Raw genomic sequence first — 5593 nt, 5'->3', positions numbered from 1 at the left:
CTTCTCTTGGCCATCAATCTCCTCATTTATCGCTCCTTTCTTTTGGTCAAAATCACGCTTTTTACCCTGCCTGGATCTCTCCTAATTCTTCCAAAGCGTGGAATATAGCTAATTTATCCCATGTATATCATGTATATCTGCCTCCTCCATACATTATTTTCCTACCTTATGTGATACATTTGAACTTCCTCAATCGGAACCGTTTCGATATTTGAAAAAAAATTCTAACCTTATTTCAAATCCAATTCCCAACTATCCCAGATGCCTCTTTTTGAACGCATATGTATTTCTGATCCTCACACTAGAGGACTTGTTTTGTTTCTCTATAAGCAAATTGAAGCTATTACTAGCACTGGTCCCACCTCATATGTCTCCAAATGGAAACTAGACTTTAATAGCTCATTTAATGCTATTGAATTGTCTAGAATATGGTCCGCCACTAAGTCTATGTCTTCTAATGCTGTGGAAATTTATTTTAAGGTGCTAACCCATTGGTATTTGGTCCCCGCTACAATATCAAAATATGCTTCTGAATACACTAGAGCAGGGATCCTCAAACTATGGCCCTCCAGCTGTTGTAGAACTACACATCCCATGAGGCATTGTAACACACTGACATTCACAGACATGACTAGGCATGATGGGAATTGTAGTTCCTGAACAACTGGAGGGCCGTAGTTTGAAGACCCCTGCACTATGTTGTAATATTAATATAGATATGTAGGTATTGTAAAATATTGTGGTATATGAAAGGCACAGTATATATAGGTTTACATACAGGCATTCAAGGTTACACATCAAAGGGGTTAGTGGTCAAACGACATGTATCAAAAGGACTCTTTGATGTGTTAATCTTATCTAAGACGACCTAGGTGTGTGGCCTGGTACTTCCTTACATAAGGAAATGTTTATTGATGTTAATTAGACTCTGTGGGATATTCATTCAATGGGAACATTTGGTTGACCCCCCCCCCCTTCCAGTGTGAGTCCAATATTTGAAGGACTCAAGCTGGCATTCGAGTCTAGTCTTGTCTTGTCACTCTATGATGAACATTGCACAGGTCTAGGAAAAGATTTTTTTTTTTTTCTATTGAAAAGCCTGTGGCGTGCAAAACACAACCCAAAAACTTCACCCGGTGCAGGGAAAAAGTGCACACACATAAGGAGGTGCAACAAAAACCTGTGACAGGTGCATCGTCAATAGGCCCTCCGAAGAGGGCCTGACCCTGATCCCCCGGGGCGCAAGGCTCCTGACAGGGACTGAGGTTGTCAGTGATCCATGCAGCCGAAGCCACATGAACCCATCCAAGGCCCATGTAGCCGAAGCCAGCACGGACCCAACAGTGAGGCTCCCCCGAAGGGAGACCCCATGAGAGCAGGCGAACTAAGCCAGAAGGCCATGTCCACCTACTCCCAAGACGTTCAGGGCAGGCCCGAGGACCAGCACCCTACTTATCACACATAAAGTGCAGTGCACCAAACAAAAATAAGTGACAAACTAGACAAACACGGGGAAAAATAAAAAGAAAGTGGGGAAGAAGGAAGATGAGAGAGTGAGGTAAAGTGACCAATGTGCAATACATTGGCCGGCCCTCCGGCCAGGAATCAAAAATTCCTCTGGTCCTAGCCAAAACGCCGGGCCCTAGAGGCAGGTGCTAAAAAAGTGTGTGTGGAGATAAGTGACCAAAAAGGTGCCACACGTTGAGTGTCCCTCACACACTCAGTGCAATGTATGGCACCCCTGGACTGCCACTCCAGGGGCACTATCTCCACAGGCTTTTCAATGGACCCTGGACCACCGGCCCGGACAGTCACAGCCACTTTTCCACACCAGGAAGGACCAAGAGTTCCAGAAGCTTGGGGAGAGCTCAATCAAAAAAACTCCCCCTTCGCCTCCTTCGCTCTCTACCTAATTATACCCAAGAGGTACTCGCCACCCTATTGGTCTCCCCTTAACAGTAGGGTGAGACAGGCTTTCCCTCTCGAGAGACTGGCAGGTCAGGGACCGCATCAAATCCAGGCCAGAAGGCCAGGGCCCCGGCCTTCCGCTAAGATCTCATGCCTCTCCGTCTACCAGGAGCACCCTTCCAGATGGCTCAGACTCGACTAGTGGCCTGCCCCCAGTACTGTCGGGTAGCAATAGCATAGCCCCTGCTGAAACCATCCTTCCAGGTGCCTATCACATCTTTGGATTACTTCAGCCCTCTACTAAAGAAGTGCTTCAGTGCTCCTCCGAAAACTGATAAGAACAGATACTACACTTGATCTTAGCCAAAAGGCCGAGAAGCGAGGTCTAGGAAAAGATGGGATTCTGAATTATACTCTGTTGGATTCTTGTATCGTCTGTGGACTTTGTATGTTATTGGAAGATCCATTAAATGCGTTCTCTGGAGAACCTGGTGTGAGTTGTTGCGGAACAACCTAATTTACTCTCTGACTTCAGTACATTGGATCTTATGATTCTGTGTTGGACACTATACCTGATCACTACACTTGAGTCGGTTCTAACTACTAGAACTGACTCACTAGAGCTTGTTTTTGTGGCTGTTCAGAGTCTGGCACTCATATTTGGTGGAATTGCCCAATTGCCCAAAAATTCTGGAAGGCAGTTTTTGACTTAGCCTCTAAAATCTTTAATACGCCCATACAGCCCAATACTGCTACAGCCAAATTAAACCTGAAAACTGATGGCATCACACGGAATAAATGTTGCCTTCTTTTACAGCTCCTAACAGCCGCAAAACAAACAATTGCTAAAGCATGGAAAACTCACTATTTAATTTATGCTAAAATAGAAGCAATCAGAAGAGATTGAATTGCTCATTTTGAGAAACTCTGTCTCCCTTGGGCTAAGCATTGGTTACCTCCAGACTTTGATAACACACTATTATTACCTTGGTTATTTTACTCTATTTGCCTTGATTTACTTTTTATTCATTTGGGATTGCATCACCAATTGTAAACCCCCCCACCTATCCACTTCCCCCTTTTTCTACCCTCTTCTCACTATCTACTCCTATTTTTTGTTTTCTACCTTTCTTCTAATATTGTGCATTACTTATAAACACATTGGGCCAGATTCAGAAAGCCGCGCGCAAAGTTTAAATTTGCAGTTAAGATCCGACGGTGTTATACAATTACGCCTGTCAGATCTTTGCTGCAAACCGGCTTATCTTGTTTTCTGCATACAGAAAAACAGATAAGCTGGCGCAAAGTGTGAGTTATGCCGGCGTATCACTGATACGCCGGCATAACTCTTTCTGAATCTGGCCCATTATCTCTTCTGGTTTTAATATATATCTGTTAGATTGATCTCCTAATTACTGCTCTTGCAAAATGAATAGTCACTAGCTTACTTTTTTCCTTCTAATAGAATTTTCCAATGCTTTCGATGTAATACTTTTTTGGTTTATTCGTTGCTCTACTCATTACATTTTTTTGTTATGTACTAATCCTGTTTAACTTTGCTATTTGAATATTGTACCACTATCCTTGTACCTACTCAATTTGTAAATCTTTGTTATATTTAAAAAATTATAAACAAAGTTGACAAGAAAATTGCTGTTCACATATGCTTTCCATCCAATCTGACAGAGCTTGAGCTATTTTGCAAAGAAGAATAGGCAAAAATTTCACTCTCTAGATGTGAAAAGCTGGTAGAGAAAGGTGGTTCTACAAAGTATTGACTCAGGGGGGCTGAATACAAAGCATGCCACACTTTTCAGATATTTATTTGTAAAAAATATTAAAAAAATAATTATAATTTTATTCCACTTCATAATTATGTGCCACTTTGTGTTGGTCTATCACATAAATTCCCAATAAAATATAAATATACAGGGCATTTTTACCCCCTTCCTGCCCAGGCCAATTTTCATCTTTCAGCACTGTCACGCTTTGAATGACAATTGCACGGTCGTGCGACGTGCCTCCCAAACAAAATTGACATCCTTTTTTTCCCACAAATAGAGCTTTCTTTTGGTAGTATTTGATCATCTCTGTGTTTTTTGTGCTACAAACAAAAAAATTACAATTTTGAAAAAAAAACACATAATATTTTAAACTTTTTTCTATAATAAATATCCCAATTGTTTTTAAAAAATATATATTTTTTTCTCAGTTTAGGCTCATATGTATTCTGCTACATATTATTGGTAAAAAAAAAATGCAATAAGCCTATAGTGATTGCTTTGTACAAAAGCTATAGTGCCTACAAAATAGTAAAAAAAAAAATATGATTTTTTTTTTATTATTTGTTTTTACTAGTAATGGCGGGTATCTGCAACTTTTGTCAGGACTGCGACTATTTTTGGACCATTCATATTTATACAGAAAACAGTGCTATAAATGTGACTGGCAGGGAAAGGGTTAACACTAGGGGGCGATCAAGGGATTAAATGTGTTCCCTAGGGAGTAATTCTAACTTTGAGGGGAGGGGACTGACTAGGGGAGATGACCGATTGGTGTCCCTATGTACAAGGGACACACCATTGGTCTCCTCTCCCTGACAGGATCTGGCTCTGGCCTGGCTCTGTAATTGCCGATCGCAGGTACCTAGCGGACATCGCGTCTGCTAGGCACGCGCATCAGCACCGGTGTGACGCGGCGGGCACGTGTGCGTGCCCCCTGGTGGCCGGGAGGCCCAAGGACGTCATATGACGTCCACCCAGGATGGCAGAGCCACCTTGTGGACGTCATTTGACATTAGGCGGAATGGGAAGTGGTTAAAAAATTTAGAAAATTTCAAAGGGTATGAATACTTTTTCAAGGCACTGTATGTCCACAATAATTATAGTATTTTGTCTAGTAAAATAATTCATAATCCATTGGTTTGTAAGCAGGCATAGATAGATATATGTATGAATGCAGTGTAATGAAAGTCTTGACCTTTATGACTTGAAATGTAAAGCTTGTGAACTGACTTATATAACTATTTGAGTTTGAGCAATAGTTATAACCAGTTAAATTCTCTGATAGGTGTTTCGCCCTGTGTTTGTCTTTCTCAAAGCTGAATCAATGGTTGGTCACTAGGGGCCAGATCCACAAAGCAAATGCGCCGACTTAACTCGAGATACGCGGCGTAATTGAAATTTACACGGCGCGTATATTTGCGCCTGATCCTCAAAATGAGATACGCCTTAAAATCCTGTTTTTCCGTCCTACCTAAAATAATTACACCGGCGCTTTTCTGTGCGCAAATTACGCTAGAAACGCCACTGTTTTGATAGGCAAAGATGCAAATGAGGGAGATAGGGCGATCCACAAAATTAAGTGTGTGCGCCGTAGATTACGCCCTGTGCGCTTCTGTTAGTTTCAATGTGTAAAGTTACACTTTATAAAAGCAGCCCTAATTTTACACATGCCGTGTAAAGGTCAGCTAAAGCAACACCATTAAGGAAGAGCTGAGCACACACACTTGCTGGACTACAATCTGTATGCCAACATGCCAGGGGCATCCATGCGCATAGCTAGACTAGTGACTTCAGTGACCGAGGGTACCCCCTCTTCTGAGGGAACAGCAGTCAGGAGACGCCTCGCAGAATGCATCTTTGCACAGTAAACACACACATTAATTATGTCACAATGAGAATGC

The 5593-nt window shown here is 42.0% G+C and overlaps 1 pseudogene; it reads right to left on the bottom strand.

Annotated features, from left to right (window-relative positions):
- Positions 1-2187: 2187 nt before the first annotated feature.
- LOC120929916 lies at positions 2188-2291 on the bottom strand (annotated as a pseudogene).
- Between the last annotated feature and the right edge of the window lie 3302 nt (positions 2292-5593).

This window comes from Rana temporaria, chromosome 2, assembly GCF_905171775.1.
Source record: "Rana temporaria chromosome 2, aRanTem1.1, whole genome shotgun sequence".
NCBI classification, from domain to species: domain Eukaryota; kingdom Metazoa; phylum Chordata; class Amphibia; order Anura; family Ranidae; genus Rana; species Rana temporaria.
The sequence above is the reverse complement of the archived record's forward strand: the minus strand, read 5'-3'. Positions and strand labels throughout refer to the sequence as shown.